General features: G+C 52.1%; 1 protein-coding gene across 1 annotated transcript in view; it reads right to left on the bottom strand.

Moving 5' to 3' along the window:
* CDH23 (cadherin related 23) overlaps window positions 1-17,352 on the bottom strand; it is a 421,218-nt gene that overhangs the window by 262,884 nt on the left and 140,982 nt on the right. The window lies entirely within an intron of this gene.

Raw genomic sequence — 17,352 nt, 5'->3', positions numbered from 1 at the left:
TCCAAAAGAAAAATCCAGGGAATGATATGATGTGAGCCATAAGAAGGGTTCTGTGTAAAATGCTAGCCTGCAGTCCAGAAGCTGGGCCATTGGGGTTCCAGGGCACTGTCTCTGAACGCAGGGCTACAGGGGCTGGAGGGTTTTTTGAATTTTGAGACTTGGTAGATACTGAAAAGTGGTGACTGAGAGATGCAAAGAGTCTCCTGGAATGTTTTTTAAATAAGAAAAAGACTAGCACTTTGGGAGGCCAAGGCCGGAGGATTGCTAGAGCCCAGGAGTTGGAGACCAGCCTGGACAACAGAGTGAGACCCTGTCTCTACCAAAAAATAAATTGATGTGCACCTGTGGTTCCAGTTACTCGAGATGCTAAGGTGGGAGGATCTCTTGAGCCCAGAACATCGAGGATGCAATGAGCCGTGATTGCACCACTGCACCCCAGCCTGGGCCAAAGAATGACACCCTGTCTCAAAAGAAAAAAAAAAAAACCAACAAAACAAGGAAAACCTGCCTCATGGAGTTATTGTGAGGCTTATAGGAGACAAAGTATGTAAAGTGCTTAGTGCATAATATGTGCTCAATAAATCTTTGGCTCTATCGTAATGCTGTTACCTTGTGGAGCTGTATAAGGGCTAAGGTGGAATGTGTATAGACAAGGGCCAGTAACCTGTAAAGTGCTTTGCAGATGTTACTTAAGGTGGGAAGAAGGTCTGGAAGGGGACGGGAAGGTTCTGAAAGCTGAGGTCCCTGTTCTGCCCTCAACAGAGATAAAACTCCCAGGGAACCCTCCGGGGAGCACATGTCCCCCACCTTCATACCAAAGGGACCACGCTGGGTGTGCAAAAGCCTCTAACACTGCCCTGAGCTCTTTGTACCCCGATCTATTGCTCACAAATGGGGCTCCATCTCCCAGCCCCCAAATTCATTCCCTTGCATGATGATGAATCATGTTAAACAAAATGAATATGCAAATCTCCTTGGGGCGGGCCTTGCATCTATGGGAGGCTGTGCTTAACAAATGGATTGTGAATGAGAAGGCAGTGCCAGCAATGCAGCCTCTCCTGCTGTCTCTCCTCCCCGTCCCTCTGTCCCCAGCCCGGGTGGGCATGCATTCTGAAGGGGTGGGTGAAGGGGCAGCAGAGGCCTGGGCAGACACAAGTGTGGCAGGGTAGGCCTGGTGTGGTTTCTGCCTCTCCAATCCCGAGGCTACTGCTGCCGGCTCTTCAGGCGGTGTGATGTGATAAGTGGAACCTGTCACTTGGTGCCCTGGGGCTTAAGGGCGGACAGAGCTTGGGAAGGCTTACACTCGGCTGCAGGGGAGCTGAGGGGTGGTGAGGGCTGGGGGGTGTGGGAAGATTGGGGGGCACTGGACTCAGGCAGGGAGAGGGCAGTTGCAGAAAGTCACTGGGCTCTGGGGCCCTTGGAGGAATGGCTTAAGCTTCCATCGGTGAAGAAAGATCAAATGATCCTATTGCACTGTCTATTCCAGTGACTCACACCCCTGGCTGCATATTAGAATTACCTGGGGAGCTTTTAAAAAATACCAGTGCTGGGCCCCAGTGCTTTCCTCTGTATGTTTTAAATTCCCATTGTGTTCTCATGTACAGCCAAGGTGGGGAAGCAGTGCCCTAGCCCAGGGGCCCTGTCTTACAGATGGGAAAGCTCAGGCTGGGAGTGGGGGGACTGGATGATGGTCACACAGACAGTCCCTGGGGTAGAGTTCTGACTGCAGCTGCCTATGTGGGTGCTGACTCCCTGACGTCCCTACCTTGTCCTGACATGGAAGCAAGGTGGCTTCCCAAACACACAGCATTCTTAACCTCAAGGGAAGCAACATGTTGTGGAAGACAGAGCCCTGGATGGGGGACAGAAGACTCAGGACCAGAGTCCCCTGTGTGAGCCTGGACAAGAATCAAAGCTTTTTGGCCTTCAGGTCCTTGTCCACTCAATGAGGGAGCAGAACCACAACACGCCGCACTCTGTTCCTGCTCAGTTGTGAGTCCTCCCTCAAATCTAAGGTGCTGTCGCTTCAAAGCCAGTCCCTTTGCTCTGGGACCGTTCTCGCAATATAGAAAGGCAGCGTGTTCTGAAGTGAAAATCAATAAAAGCATTTCTCCCTCACTTTCCTGTGATTTTCAGAGCCTCTCTCCAGTGAGATACATGACACTCTCATGCAGACAAAGCACAGGCTAAAATGTCCCACGGCCAGCTGTGGGCACTTGCCATGTGCCAGGACTGTGGGGCATAGTCCCTGCATGTGGGCGACCAGTAAATGAAGGACTTTCTGAGGACAGTCAAGGACACCATGCACCAGGATGCCAGAGGCCTGGGGCCCTGCGGCCCTGTCCTTCCAGCTTTCAAGTGGATCATTAGCTGGAAAGGACAGGAGGACACAGAGACATCAATGTGGTCACCCCAGACACCTGTCTTGTTCTCGTCTTCCACCTCTGTGTGGCCCAGGGCAAGTACTGAAGCTCTCTGAGCCTCATCTGTAAAATGGGGGCCAAAACACCTTCCTCCTGCATCTGTCGGCCTAGCAGTAGTGATTCTGAGACACTCAGCCTGAGGCCTGGCTCAAAGTCATAGCGGTAGCAGTCACCATCACTGTGGGAAACTTGATTATTACCAGTGTCAGCTTCAAGTTCTTATACTTGGGTCGGGGGAGCCCAGGGAGATCCACTCACCCGAGGAGCATTCCCTGAGAGAGGAGGGTGCCCGGCTGTGTTGTCTTCAGGAGCTATCCCAGGATGGGGTCCTGTGAGCTCTAAAGGCTAGGTGATGGTGCCTCTGTCCCTGCTGGGGGAGGTGGGAGCCCCGCTGCAGGAGTTGTGGGAGGAACGGGGAAGGGGGTCCAATTCCTTGGTCTACTGTGTCTTGGAGACCAAGGCCCATGGGGCTCCACTGCTGGCTTCAGAGACAGTTAGAGGTCCTGAGGGTCCTTGGGGTCAGTCTGGTGGTCTTCTCATGGCACACAAAGACCATGAGAAGACCACCAGGTTGACCCCAAGAAAAGAGGGAAAGCAGAATCCTGAGTGCACCCTGCTGGAAGGGTTTCTAGGACGGCCATGGCCTCTTCTGTTAAGATGAGGCTTCACCAAGAAACAAACTAGCCTTCCCTTCCCTACCAGAACCTAGAGAAGGCACCTTGTGGGAAACTGATGGGGATAACCAACTGATCAGGAAGTTACAAAGGCCTTCCAAGCCCCTTCTGGAATGAAGAATGCAGAGACCCAATTTCCATCTAGAAACAGAGTCCCACCCCTCCCTCCTCCTCCTGGCCCCAGGGTGCCCAGTAAAGGGCCCAACAGCTCCTAGGGCAGCCTGACCTTCCCCCAGGAAGTGGGAGAGAGACCAGGGGTAGGAATTGCAAATGACTTTCATTAGGCGGGGTGCTAATACCATGAATTACAAATGAAACCCAGATGAAGAGGACCCTGGCAGCCTTACCTCTGTTTGATATTAATTGGGCGACACTTTGTTTTAATGGTACATTAATTAATGCGGAATTTCGACGGAAGTCCTTGTGACACTCACATTAATACAAATGAATTCATTACCGTCGGTGTTATTACAAGAAATGACAAATAAATCTGTAACAGTGGGACCCTTCAAATAATAATCACGAATCATTAGGTTTGCTGCTCGTTTGTACTGTAGCTTGCAAATATGTGTATATGTTTTCTGCTGTGAGTGAGCCTTGCCTTTTGGCTGGGGGAGGCAGCCGGTGGGGGCTGGCTCTGGTGGTAGAAGAGGAAGCATCTTCCAGACTTTTCTATATCTGCTTTTCTTTCCCTCCTCCACCCACCCCAGGGCACTTCTCTTGCTCTTCCCAGAGCCTTCCCCCAGGCTCAGCAAGCCCCACTTCAGCAGCATAATTGAGGCTGCCCTATCCCTGCAATCCAGCATGCCTGGTATACACTCTCTGGCCTTGAGGATGAGTCGGTGGGGGAAGGAGTAACAGCACCAGGGCCCTGGGATGGACTCGGGCCTGAAACAGCTGTTCATTCTCAACAGGTTTCCCACAGGCAGACTTGTCTTATTTTTATTTATTTATTTATTTTTTTTTTTGAGACAAGGTCTCACTCCGTTGCCCAGGCTAGAGTGCAGTGGCATGATCACAGCTTACTGCAGCCTGAAATTCCTGGGCTCAAGTAACCCTCCCATGTGTCACTTTCCCCAGCAGCTGGTACCATAGGTGCACACTACTACACCCAGCTAATTTATGTTTATTTTAATTTTATGTTTCTTGGTGAAGCCTCATCTTAACAGAAGAGGCCATGGCCATCCTAGAAACCCTTCCAGCAGGGTGCACTCAGGATTCTGCTTTCCCTCTTGATATGTTGCCTATGCTAGTCTCGAATTCCTGGCCTCAAGCGATCCCCCATCCTCAGCCTCCCCAGTTGCTGGAATAGTCAGTCTGGTCTTAATGTTTCACCCTAAACCTCAGAAAATCTTGGGGGAGAATATATATGTCCCATGGGTAACACTGTGCTAGAAGTTTTACGTACTTTCTGCTCTTCAGCCCTCACCGTTGTAAAGGAGGGGAAACAGGTTTAGAGAGTTCAAGGCCTTATTCATAGCTCCTAAGAGGAGGGGCCAGGCTTGGGACTCAGTTCTGCCTTAATCCAAAGCTCCCAATACACTGTCTCCAAAGAGAAGTTACCATCTGCGGAATGCCTGTTAATATCCTGGTGGAGGCAGTGATAGCTGGATAAACCCAGCAGGCTGGCCCCAACTCTGCACCACTGCTCTGTGCTTCATATTGTAGTTCCACAAGGGCAAGAGAAGAATCCCCTCAACCCCGCCCCACAAGCTGGGTCTGCACCTGCCTTCCTGATTGCCTCTCACACCCTCCAGTGCCTTGAAGTTGCAGTCAAGACCATTTCTGCTTCTCTGGGGCAATAAATGAGGCCGTAAGAAACCACCCTGGAGGAGAGTGTCAAACCTCCCCGAGTGACCCAGGTGGACGTTAGATCTGAAAATGGTTGACCCGCAGGCTGCCTCTCCTCCGTTCTGCACTCAGTGGAGGCAGTGCCAGTCAACCACAGTGCTCTTCCCAGACTCAGCCTTGGGATTTTCTGCCCAACGTGCTAATAAGCAGCTTCCACGGAAGGACCAGAGTTGGCACTATGATTCGAATGCAGCTTGTTACCCCTGTTTACAGCATCTTTCCCTGCAGGACCTTAAAACAGAGCCCAGTCTCCTCTGACAGGGATGCCCCAGAGCAGTTCAGCTCGGTGGTCAAGAGATCTAGTAAATGACCTCTCTGGAGTCCCTCCAACCCAGGGACTCTATGAATCCGTGCCCCTTCCCTCCTACATGGGCTAATGGGTCAGTCTTATTCACTTACAACAGCTTTCTGACCTTTGGCTAACAGGTGAAACAACATGGATGCCAAATCCAGTTCTTTCCAGCCCTGAATGTCTACTAATGGGACCAACTCTGTGGGCCCTACCCAATGACTTGCCCTCTGCTCTGGCCCAAGGAGCCCCAGCTCTTGGAGGTGAATGCCTTTTGGCTATTGGCTGCTGTTTCAGGGACCAGATCCTAGCTGATCAGCAGTGGGCCATAGCCACATCTGGGTGTCCAGGGGCTCTGGCCCCTCCCCACTCATGTTCTGCCTCATTCCCACTGGTGCTGAATGAACCAATTAATCACCTAACATTGTTAACTGTACTAATTGCGCTTGCTCTTGAAACTTACGGAACAATTATTTACTGTCTCTGCCTCATGAGCTATCAATTATGGTGATCGGAAGCAGGAAGTCATTTCTCTTGAACCGAGATAGAGGCCTAGTCAGGCTCAGAGCTGGTTTTTCAAGAACTCTCTGCAAGGCTTTGCCTAAGTATGGCAAAGTCAGTGGCTTCTTCATGGGGACAGGCTTTGCAGTCTAATAAGAGGGGCAGCTCAATACTGATCTTAAATGAAGTCTTTATTATACCAAAGTTGTTCCCCTTAAAGATAAAATGACACCCACTAAGTACTACCCTGAGGACTGTACTACTTCCTTCTTCCCTCTGTCTTTGTGTGTACACAGTGCCCCCCTTGGCCAGGTTTGGCATCACACACCTAGAGATCTGCAGGGCAGCTGGACATGCACATGGGGCTGCATTTTCCTTCTTGTTCCCCACGTTGAGGCTCTATATCACCTCTTCCCAGCCCACCTCTGACGTTGTTTCCCCCATCTCTTGGTCCCTTCCACTTGGAGGAGAGCTGGTGCCTCTGACCAAGATCTACATGAAGGCAAAGAAGACATACTCGGTGGAAGCAGCTGTCAGGCTCTGTGCATCCCAGCTGGACCTCGAGATAGTCCTGTCCTCTGAGGCCACGGGATGAGGAGCTCAAGCCCATATACCATCACCCCTTCCACCATGCACACACATACACAAAGACACTCTCCCCTCTCTGCCTCCACCATGCATGACAGTGTGTGATGTGGCAAACACGTATTTATTCAGGTGCACAGCAGGCCCCCGCAGGCTGTGGCCCTGTCCCCTGGGATCCCTCCCCCATCCCAGCCCTCCTGCTGCCCCAGTGCTCATTTCTGAATGTCAGGGCAAAAAGCACTTAGAGCCAACTGCTGAGCCCAAATCTATTCTGGTGCAGAGAAATGCACTCCGTCACCATGCAGCTGACAGGCTCTAGGCAGGCTGGAGGAGCAGAGGCCAGCCTCTGACTGACCCTACCCTACGGGGCCTCTCTTCCGGCTCCTGTCTCTGGCTGGACTCAAGCAGGCCAAGCGGCTCCTTAGCCCTGGCGACAGCAGCTGAGAGACCCCCATCTCCATGGAGGCCACTCTAGTTCCCAAACAAGCCACTGTCTACTTGATACCTCCACAGGAGTCTCAAAGATGGGACAGATTCAGCATGCTTAAGAACAAACTCTGGAAACCGCGTCCTGGCTCCGTGAGTGGCAGTACATTCCCTCTGCACCCACCACTGAGCCAGAAACCAGACTCTTCCTTGCAATTCCCTCTCCAGTAGCAGTCTGCTCCCGTCCCTCCTACCCACCACCATCCTTGTTGGGACTGGCTCACTGGGCTCCACAGTGTCTCTGGCCCTGTGATGTGGATGCCCCAGGGGTGCTGTGAATGCCCTAAAATACATATCTGGGCGTGTCACCACGACCCCATCCTAGCCCTCCAGTAACTTCACAGTGGCTTTCCTGCTGACCTCCAGATAAACACCACAGAAGGCCTTCCACGCCTGCGTGGCCTGGCCTGCTGGTTCCCCTTCTCTCGGCTTCACTGACTCTTCCTCGCCTCCCTCCAGCCCTCTGGCCTTGCACTTCCTTAGATGAACTTGGAGCTGCGCTGCTTCCAGCTGCTGCCTGCGCCATCCATCCACTAGAATCCTTTCCTCATCTTCATCCCCAACTCTTGCCTATTCAGCCATCACATCTCAACCAGGTCTGTTTCCTCCAGAGGCTTCTCTGACCTCTGGTCTGGGTCCGGTCCTTGGCTGTATTTGCTCAGAGTTGCCTGGCTATTCCCTGGGGCTCCAATCTCATTGACATTAAGTGACTCTCTGGTTGCCATCTGACTCCCCACTAGATGGTCAGCTCCTTGAGGGCGGGTCCACGCCCACGTCTGCTCTCCATCGTGTCCCCAGGGACTGGTCTGGTACCCTACATTAAGTGGGTACTGAAAAAAAAAATCGCTGTTGAATAAACAACACCCTGGCCGCCCGTCTCTTGACCTGCCCCTCATCTGCCTATTTAGTGAGATGGTTGGGAAATGTCAGCTCTGAAGCTTCTCCCTCTCATTCATTCAACAAATATTTACCTAGCGCTATGTCATGGGCCCTGCTGGGAAGTGGAGGCACACTGACAGTCACCAAGAGAGTCTGAAGGTATCCATGGAGCAGAGTGTCCGTCTCCACGTCAGGAGGTGTGACAGGAAGGGTGCTGCACCTGAGCCCTAGCTCCCAGCTCCTCCACTGCCTGAATCTGGTACCTGTGGACCTTTGTTCATGCTGTTCTGTCTGCCTGGAGCATTCTTCCCCATTCATTCATCCCACAAATAATGACCGTGTTCCTACTATACATCAGACATGTTCAGTGTTCTGGGTGCAGTGGACATGCAGCTCAACTCCTATGCATGTTTCCATCCCAAGCTGTTTATCACCTCCTCTGGAAAGCCCTCTCTAATGCCCTGAACCTGGGTTAGGTGCCCCTTCTATGGGCTCCCAGAGTCCGCATTCTGCTCTGCCTCCATTACAGCATTTATTATATCACCTTAGAATTGCTTGTGTTGCATTAAAACTCCACAACTGTCTTGCTCACCACAGCAGCTCCCGTATCATCATATCACTGCCTGGTACATAGCGGCCACTCAAAATCCATTTTTCTACCTGAGCAAATGCCTCTGTTTCTTTTACGAGTGTCTCCACAAGCTCTAAAGGTAGAGAGGAAGATGCTTCAGCCTGAGTTACGGTTGCTGAAATAAACATGGAGGAGGGGCATTTGTAAGGAGGCCATGGCCAGCAATGAGAGGCGAAGGGGCTTTGAGACGAGACACCGAGAGGGGACACGAACTGGAAAATTGTGATCTCCCTGTCCTGGGTCTGAGAATGCTGTGGCCATCAGATCAGAGGGGAAGTGAAGCTGCAGGACCAGACATCCTTGGATGGGCAAACTTGGACAGCTGGGTTACACGAGACTCCAAAGCTCTCTGCTTTCGACCTTACTTCTGTTTGGCCCTGGTACTTCCCTCGGGTGTCTGTAACACCACAGATCAGATGCCCTCCTGGCATTGCCTGTCACTCCCCAAGGGGTCAGGGGAGTGGTCTCTGCAGTCAGTCTGTCCTCCACCTGGAGAGTCACCTCCCCTAAGATAATATGTGCTTCATTTCCTCAAGGTCTCTGCTCACATGTCCTCAGAGACGCCCTCCTGACCACAAAGCCGGCCCTAGCCGCTTGCCTGCTTTATTCTTCTTTGTGGCCCTTCTCACCAGCAGACATAGATGTGTGCGTTGGTTCTCTTGTCTCCCCCACTAGATGAAAGCTGCCAATAGCCAGGACTCCATCAGTGTTGTTTGGCTGAGTCCCAGCTCTGGGAACAGTGCTTAACGCACAGTAGGCCCTGAAGAACTGTTTCTTGAATGAATAAATGAATGATAACAAACAGGAAGATAGTATGTGGCATCTAAAGCTTATTGGACTCACTAGAAGTGGAAAAGACTTTTTGGGGGTGAGCACCAGATCTCCCTGAGGAGCAAACAGAAATCAGCCCCTGCAGGAGACACAGGGCAAGCTCATCGATGATGACAACCTGAAGACAGTCCGAGAAAGCTGAAGGTGCAAACCGTCTCACTTTTAATGAAGCGCATGGTGGACAAGAATGGCCGAGTGGGCTTCTCCAAAGGTGACTGACCTCTCAGGCAGGGATGGCCCACTTCGTCATCCCCTGCCCCTGCTGCGGCCTGGGAGCACGGTGCCTGTCTCAGCCCCACCTCTCCTCTCTGCAGCCCTCTTTCCCTTTTGTAGCAGGAACTAAAGAGATTAAATGATCAACCGCCAGGAAAGGCCGGGGAGAACACTGCTGTCTCTTTCAAGCTATTGCATCTAGTGCTTCTGGGCTAATGGCTGTTCAGTGGATTCGAATCCCTCCTTCAACGGTAACTTATACATGGCTTTCCTCCCACTGCTGTCACCAGGAGTTGGGGTGGGGGACTGACCCTGTCCCCGGGGTGACCCCAGGGCACACACTGCACCGATCACAGACACAAGACCCCCTCCACGGACCACCTCCCACTTCTAAATCTAGCCATAAAATGACTCTCTCTATGTCAAGAAATCAGAACATCATTTGATGGGCTCCTGACTGGCTGAGAAGTCAACTGAAAATGATCTGACTCCCCGTGAAGGTGGGGAGAGTTAGAAAAGGGAGCACTACCTTCTTCCCCCAGATAGCTGTGGCCAAAGTTCTTTGCCTCGTGGGTCTTGTCCATGGCACTGGTGGCTTCTACTTCATGCCTGACTATGGGAGGGCATTTGGGGTGTGCAGTGCATCCCAGATCAACATGCCTGTGGCCCCAGGCCTGGTGTGGGTACGCTCTTCCTCTTTTCCGTCCCGGTCACTAACCAGTTAACCCTCTGGCAGCATTCCCACTGCTGCGGCAAGAACCCAAGACAAAGGGTGGGAGCGGGCGTGGGGCAGGCTCTGTGCAGGGCCCCTGATTGCCTGAAGCTGTCCAGCCCCCAGCCTACTCCCATCACCAGCTTCCTCCACTCTGCCCTCCCCCAGTGAGGCTGGGGGTGATTGGAACCCCTTCTGCTAGAGCTGATTAGGCCTGATTTCACCAGCCTGCTTCCACCTCTGGAACCTTCCTCTGTTATTAAAGTTGTTTTCAGTCCACTCTCTCGGTCCACTGGATGAGGAGCGTTTATTCGATTTGATTTCTACCCCCACCTCCCTTTTTCCTATACTCAAGTCCACCTCTCCTGTGTCTGTGGCAGCCAAGCAGACCAGAGTTCTGTAAAAACCAGGAAAATTAACTTCAACCTCAGGAAAGAGCTATAATAAAGCCAGGTGAATAATAAAAGCTTCATCTAACGTAACTCTGATTAAAAGCTCAGGCCAGCCTCCTCATCCTATCCTGCCCCACGAGGACGAGGCTGGCCCTTTAAAGCAGCTGATGGTTGAAGGGACAGAAAATACACCCAGCCTGCTCTCACATTCAATTTGCTTTTTTCCATCTTTTTTTTCCCACCTTCTCAGGATTTGTTTTACAAATTGGGGAACCCTCAAAGAGACCCAAGGACCCATAGGCTGCTCTTCCTTCTGCTCTAGTACTTAGCAGCCTTGGGAGAACCGAGTCACTGTGAAGCAACAGGTCCCGGAAGCCCTGGGACCCTCCGCACCCCCACGTGGGGCGGAGTGGCTGATAAGAGGGTGTTGGGAGGTTCAGCCCCACCCTGGCCCCTGAACTATATCAAGCCTGAAGGTAATCGCAGTACCCATCTGGGCCTCTCCTTTCCCATCTGTCAAATGGGAAGAACCTTTTCCCTTGCTAGAGTGGCCAGGAGAAGCATGAGGATTTGTGGTAAAACTCAGATTTCTGATGAAAAAAAAATGGTTGACTTCCTCCCTCTTTGCTTGCACTGTTATAACCAGAATCATCTATGCAGAACTGGGTGAACAGGAAATCACCTGGCATGTATTGAACCAGTGTGGACAGCGTCAACTGCATGTGGACCCTAATAAACATGCTGTCGGCCAGACCCTGGAGAGGTCATTGCCAACATACATCTGATCTGTGGGTGCTTTGACAGTGAGGGTAAGCAGAGGAGGGGAGCTGTCCCCATCCTCAAGTCTATTACAGCAAGGTCTCTTCCAGTGCTCTCTGGATAACGAAGGACCCTGCGGGCAACGGGCCTGAGGATGAGGGTGACAAGTTCTGGACCATACTGGGCCACAGAAGTGAGAGGCCTGCTCTAGAAATCAGAGACTTGGTTTCCCACCCAACTCCCTGTACTCCTGGGGCCAGGTGCTCAGCTCTCAGGGCCTTGGTACCCCCACCTGCTGACTGGGGCCCTGGAGGAACATGTCTCATAAGTCTGTGCATCCAGGCTGTTGTGAGAGGTTCTAGACTTGCTAGCCTGCATTACGATGACCTTAGAGCATACTGCAAACTTGGGCTCTGGACAGGCATCATTCCACAAGGGCAAGGGCACTGCTATCCAATTCCCTTTCTTCATTATGATCCCTACTTCAAAACCAGGGGCCCACTAAAGCCCCCAGGCTCACAGAAGCCCCCGCACCCAGCTGCCCTGGAAAGGGACTTGCTGCTCAGCAATGTTGGGCAGCCTCAAAGAACCTGCTTGGCCTGTGCCCCTCCAAGGGGGAGGGGTGGGGAGAGCTGAAGTGTGGCAGCCTGGAGCCCAGCTCTGCTGCCTGGGCAGGTCAGTTTCATTCACCATCCCCAGCCTTCTCCCCCTCAGGGCACCGGGCTGTGGAGGCAGGAGTCTGGTGCTTTTCAATTTCACGCCAAGTATCAGCGGCCAGGTCTTGGCTGGCCTTATCTCCTCAGCCTCCTGCCCAGGTGGGTACCTGCTGAGCTCAGACTCCCTGCAAAGCCCAGAGAAAGGCTACTCAGGGCCAAGATTTGTGGGCAGAGGGGGCCCTGGAGAACTGACATCCATTGGGCAGGCAGGAAGGCGGGCCCTGAGTGCTGCCATAGGAGGTGGTAGCCTTGTGACTAAGAATTCCTAAACTCAGCAAGACCCTCAAGACAGAGGATCCAGAATCACAGATTAATCACTATTCTGCAACTGGATGATCCTTAGGGATTCTTCCTTCCTCTATCCCACTCTCCTCCATTCTCCATATGAGGAAAAGGAGGCTCTAAAGAAAAGAAGTAACTTGTCCAAAGTCATATGGAGCTACCAGAGCTGGGATTCGACCCCAGGCTGTGATGCACAGATGCCTGGCTGTTAATTACTAAGCTACGCCACCTTTATCTCCAAGTCGATGACATCGGAGATCCTGAGAGAGTCTTCACACACTGAGCTATCCCTTCCTCCTACATGGGACCAAGCCACTGCCTCTCAGAGCCTCAGTTTCCTTATCTGGAAAATGAGGAGAGGAAGAGTGGTGAGTAAAAGTATCCTTACTGTCCTTTTTAGATATAGATCGGGGGCCAGCAAACTACAGTCTGCGGACCAAATCTGGTCTTTGTTTGCTTGTGGCCCACCATCAGCAAAGAATGACTTTTACATTTTTAAGTGCTTAGGAAAAAAACAAAAGAATAATAATATTTGTGATGTGTAAAAGTTATATAAAATTCAAATCTCAGCATCTATAAACTTGTATTGGAACAGGTTGTCCTATTCTTTTATATGCTATCTGTGGTTGCTTTAGTATCACAAGAAAGGTGAGTGGCGGCAACAGAGACCACACGGCCTGCAAAGCCTTGCACATTTTACTCTCTGGCCCTTTGTAGAAAATCTCTGCTGATGTCTGATATAAGACTGAGCTGAGCCTGGCCTCCAAAACCCCGGAGCAGCCAGGAGTGGGGAAACCCAAGGAGGAGCTGGATGCAGGAACTCCCGCCGGAAGCTCTCTGGCTACATGTGCACAGGTGAATCCCACGAAATGACACCACACACTGTCTCTCCCGTGACCCTCAATGTCCAGAGTGAAGAATATTCTTCCCAGCAGCGTGCAGCTCTGGATCTGCCCTCTAGCCCAGGGCCGGGGCCCCAGACTTGCCTTTCCAAAGTCTCTGTTCCTACTAACTTGCTGTGGCTCACAGGTCCAGGGGTTCCCTGCCGGGCTGGCTGAGGCTTGAGTGTGTTGTCGATAAGCGGGTGGCTGTGTGGCTGGTGCGGGGGCCGGGGGAGAGGAATCAGAGCAGGTAATTGCTGCGTGAAAATGACAGCACAGCTATTTATCCACCCCAAACTGGGCCTTGGCATACCAAGAGGCAGCCAGCGGCTGGGAATCAATACTGCCCCAGAGGAGGGATTATTAGGGAGAGAAGGGGGTTTGAAAGATCCATAAGAGCCTGATGACTGTCTATTTCCAGGGGGGCCATCAGCTGCATGAGAATTGTGTGCTCAGGAGCAGGGCTCCCACAGCGTGTGCAAGGGAGGCTGGGCTTGCAGGAGATCTGGGGCCCTCTCCTTATCCACCTCCTGACCACTAGAGGCATGGAGTTGGGTAGGGCCTGCTTGGGAGGAAACTGGGTTCCAAGAGCCAGACTTTGGTATGGAAACAGTGGGGAACGTGAGAGAGACCCATTCACCCAAAGTGTGTACCTGGCTCAGGGACAGCAAGCAGAAGACTTGTCCTGGTCCAGCTCCAGGCTGATCTGCTGTGTCATGCTGGATAAGCCCTCCCATCAGAGCCTGCCATGTCCAGCCCAGCAAGGCCCAAGGGGCAGGAAGTCACCTGGGCACTTGAGATTTGCACAGAGCCAGGTTGCTGGGAATTTTTGAGCTGGGGCCCTGGTCATCACAACTGAGAGAAGGTAGGCGGAGACTCCTTCCTGAACTGACCTCTAGCCCCATCTCAGAGCCTTCTTTTCCTTTCTCTGTCCAGAAGAGCAGGGAAGAAGTGAAATGGGGGGAATAAACAGGGGTCTTCCTGGGGTGGTGAGACCAGCTAAGTCACCATCAACAGTACGTGTGGTTTGTGCAGGCGGTGACGTCGCAGACCCCACAATTCTATCTGTCCCCAAGGGCCAGCAGCTGTGAGCCTGGGGAGGTTGGGTGAGAGGGACATTCTGTGACCACAGTCTAGTAACTGGCCCATACTGGCACTGCCTGCAGGAGCCTCAGCACCGGGCACTGAGTAACCCAGTCAAACTGTAATTGCCTAGTGCGAAGGGGGAAGGCAGAGGAGAATGAGCTGCTTTCTGGTCCAGGGTCTGGGCTGATGAGCAGGTGGATTCCAGAGTGCAGACTTAGGAGGCTTGTGCACTCTGGTCTGCAAGTGAGCCTCTGCCCCTTCCAGCTCCATCCGCCCACCCTGGAGGAAGATTATACCACCTGATGGCTTAACATCTGAGATGGCCTATGCCCCACATCCTTAGTGAGCACAAAGTCCTGGTCCACCAAGAACTGCTCCCACCAGCACCCTAGGGGGGGTCCTGTTAGAGGAGAGTGTCCTGGCTCCCCACCAGGGTCCAGGCAGCAAAGAAAGTGTTCTGAAGCCAACTTGCTCCCTGCCAGCTGCCACACCCGTGAATGCCTTTGCTCTTCCACCATTTAATAGGACAAAGGCAAACACATGGAGCCTGTCTTCAAGGAGAGGGAAAGGGGAAGATATGTGGGTGGCAAGCAGGAGAGAAAGAAAGAAAAGAAACAGGGAGACAGAGAGAGGTCAAGAGAGTCAGAGAAAGGGAGAAATGGGAGAAGAAGGAAAAGAGAGAAGGAAGAGAGTCTAAGACAGACAGATGGAGAGAGGGGTGAGAGGAAACAGAGAGAAGGGGGCAAAGAAGGAGAGTAGAGGGGGAAGGCAGGAGAGGGAGGGGGCTTGAAGCAGAGTTCTCCAAGGAGGAGAGAGGCTGGGTTTGCAATGCAACCCTCAGGAGACAGCAGGAACAAATTGGGTTTTGAAACGAGAGATAAAAGTTGTTATATCTCTAGTTTTGCATCATTTAGTTCATCAGGCTTGACACGTGTCTAACAAACAAAGCCACAAGCAGAGAAAGAAAGACCAGAATGAGAGAGTGAGAGAGAGAGAGAGAGAAGGGGGGGTGGAGAGAGAGAGAGAGAGAGAGAGAGAGAGAGAGAGAGAAGAAAGTAGCCCTTCCCTGGCCTTGCACACTGAACTGATGCCTCTGATTTTTAGTCCAAAGACTTGGTCTCCTGCTGGAAGGAGCCAGGCGGGAGTCATGGAGTGCCAGGCTACAGGTGGGTCCAGGAGGGCTGGGACAGGCATGCGAGTCCTAGGCTGGGGCTGCACCATAAGCCAGGGTGCTCACTCTGGGTTCCTGGCTGGGGTTCCCAGGGGAAGGGCCAAGGGGCTGTGGGGTGAATGGGTTCAGGTGTCTGCCTTCTGGAGGGCACTGTCACACACCTGTCCCACCAGTGGGGAGAGAGAACTAGGGAGTGGTGGGTGGGCAGGACCACAGCGTGAGGAGGACTCATGTTTGGACTGGAGGGAGCAAGGCACTGGGAACTCCCCAGGTTCTCTAGTTACAGGCTGAGCCGTGTTCACAGGGTCAAAATCAAGTGAGGAGAGCAGTTTTAGGGCCCCGGGCTTTTGTTCTCTTGTCTCTACATGCGTCTCCTGATTTCTGGTCCTGTCCCTTTACCAACCATGAGAACTTGGCAAATCACTGCCTCCAGCCTCGGTTTCCTCATCTGTACTGAGAGGTTAGAACTCCTGCCCTGGCCACCTCACAAGGCTTTGGTGAGGGTTTAGTAGAGTAGGGCAGGCAAAAGCAACTGGTATACTTTCAGAACGCAGATGTGCTCATTTACAGAAAAGAAAATACAGTTATGATCGATTGTAAACTCCTGGGAGTTTACTGCATGCTGCATCCAGCGAGAAGGCGGTTGTTCTAGCTGCCTGTCATCTGCTGGAGTATATTCGCCTCAGCATCAGACAGTCTTGATACACTTGCCTTGTATTGTTTTGCTAAAATCAGATTAATCTGAGGAACAGAAAAGAAAATGTTGGACATGACAGGGAAGCAGGAAGAGAAATGGCTTTTGGTAGGGGTGGGCCAATGGCTTCAGCAATCATGGGTCCTAGAACAAGTCACTTCGCTCGTCTGGGCCTCAGTTTCCCCAAATGTTGAGTGAAGCCAGACGGGCTGGAAGGAACCTTCCAATTCTGAAAGTTGAGCCTCTGGAATCTGGGAGGTTGGGGGTGGCCTTGCAGTAAGCCAAGAAACAGCCAGGCCCCGGGCTGACATGTTTTCCCTCACTGGGGGACCTGGCGGAGAGTTATTAACACATGCTGGAGGCTGTGGGAAGTTCTCAACTTTCGTCAATGCTTCATGTATTGAAAATGAACTCATTGGTCACTTTCATAGTTGCTCTTCCTGAGCAATGTGACCATGGAGACCTTGTGGGGGTGGGTAGGGGCAGGAGCAATGCAGACCTGCTTATCTTCTTCCTGGCCTTGCTGTACATATTGGCCTGACTTTGGATCTCAGTGATCCCATCTGTAAAATGGACTCAGTGATATGGACAGTGCTGGCTGCTGAGGCTTAGAGGGAAACTCAGGGCTTTACTATTGAGGGAGTGGGAAAGCCACAGGCTGGAGTCCCAGCTCTGCTCTACACCACCCGAGTGAATGTGAGGAGCCGACTTCAGTTCTTCTTGGCTTCAGTCTCTTTGTTTTGAAATAAGATGGTAATAACACCGTCATTGCAGAAGAGTCAGGCGGAGGAAACAAAGCGATGTTTGACTCAGTTAAGGCAGTCTGGGCCCAAACTCAGGGCTCTTTTGAGGGCCATGGACACTGTCGAGTTGGGGCCTAGGATGAAGCTAGATAAATGGTGGCAATGCCATCGGCCGGGGCTTTTTCTTGGGGGTGGACTGATGGGACAGGCAGGAGGCAGAAACCAAGCCTGAGGCACATACAATCTTCCTTCCTCACTGGGCTCCTTGGACATCAAAGTGAGAAGGGCTCTTTATATTCCCTTAAAAACACCCATTTTTTTTTTTTAGATGGACTCTTGCTCTGTCGCCCAGGCTGGAGTGCAGTCGTGCAATCTTGGCTCACTGCAACCTCTGCCTCCCAAGTAAGTGGGATTACAGGTGCCCGCCACCATGCCCAGCTAATTTTTTGTATTTTTAGTAGAGATGGGGTTTCAATGTGTTAGCCAGGATGGTCTCAATCTCCTGACCTCATGATCCTCCTGCCTTAGCCTCCCAAAGTGCTGGGATTACAGG

Source organism: Aotus nancymaae, unplaced genomic scaffold (genome assembly GCF_030222135.1).
Source record: "Aotus nancymaae isolate 86718 unplaced genomic scaffold, 86718_ANA_hifiasm-v0.15.2.pri h1tg000010l, whole genome shotgun sequence".
NCBI classification, from domain to species: Eukaryota; Metazoa; Chordata; class Mammalia; order Primates; family Aotidae; genus Aotus; species Aotus nancymaae.
Note: the sequence above shows the minus strand (reverse complement) of the source record. Positions and strands in the feature narration are given on the sequence as shown.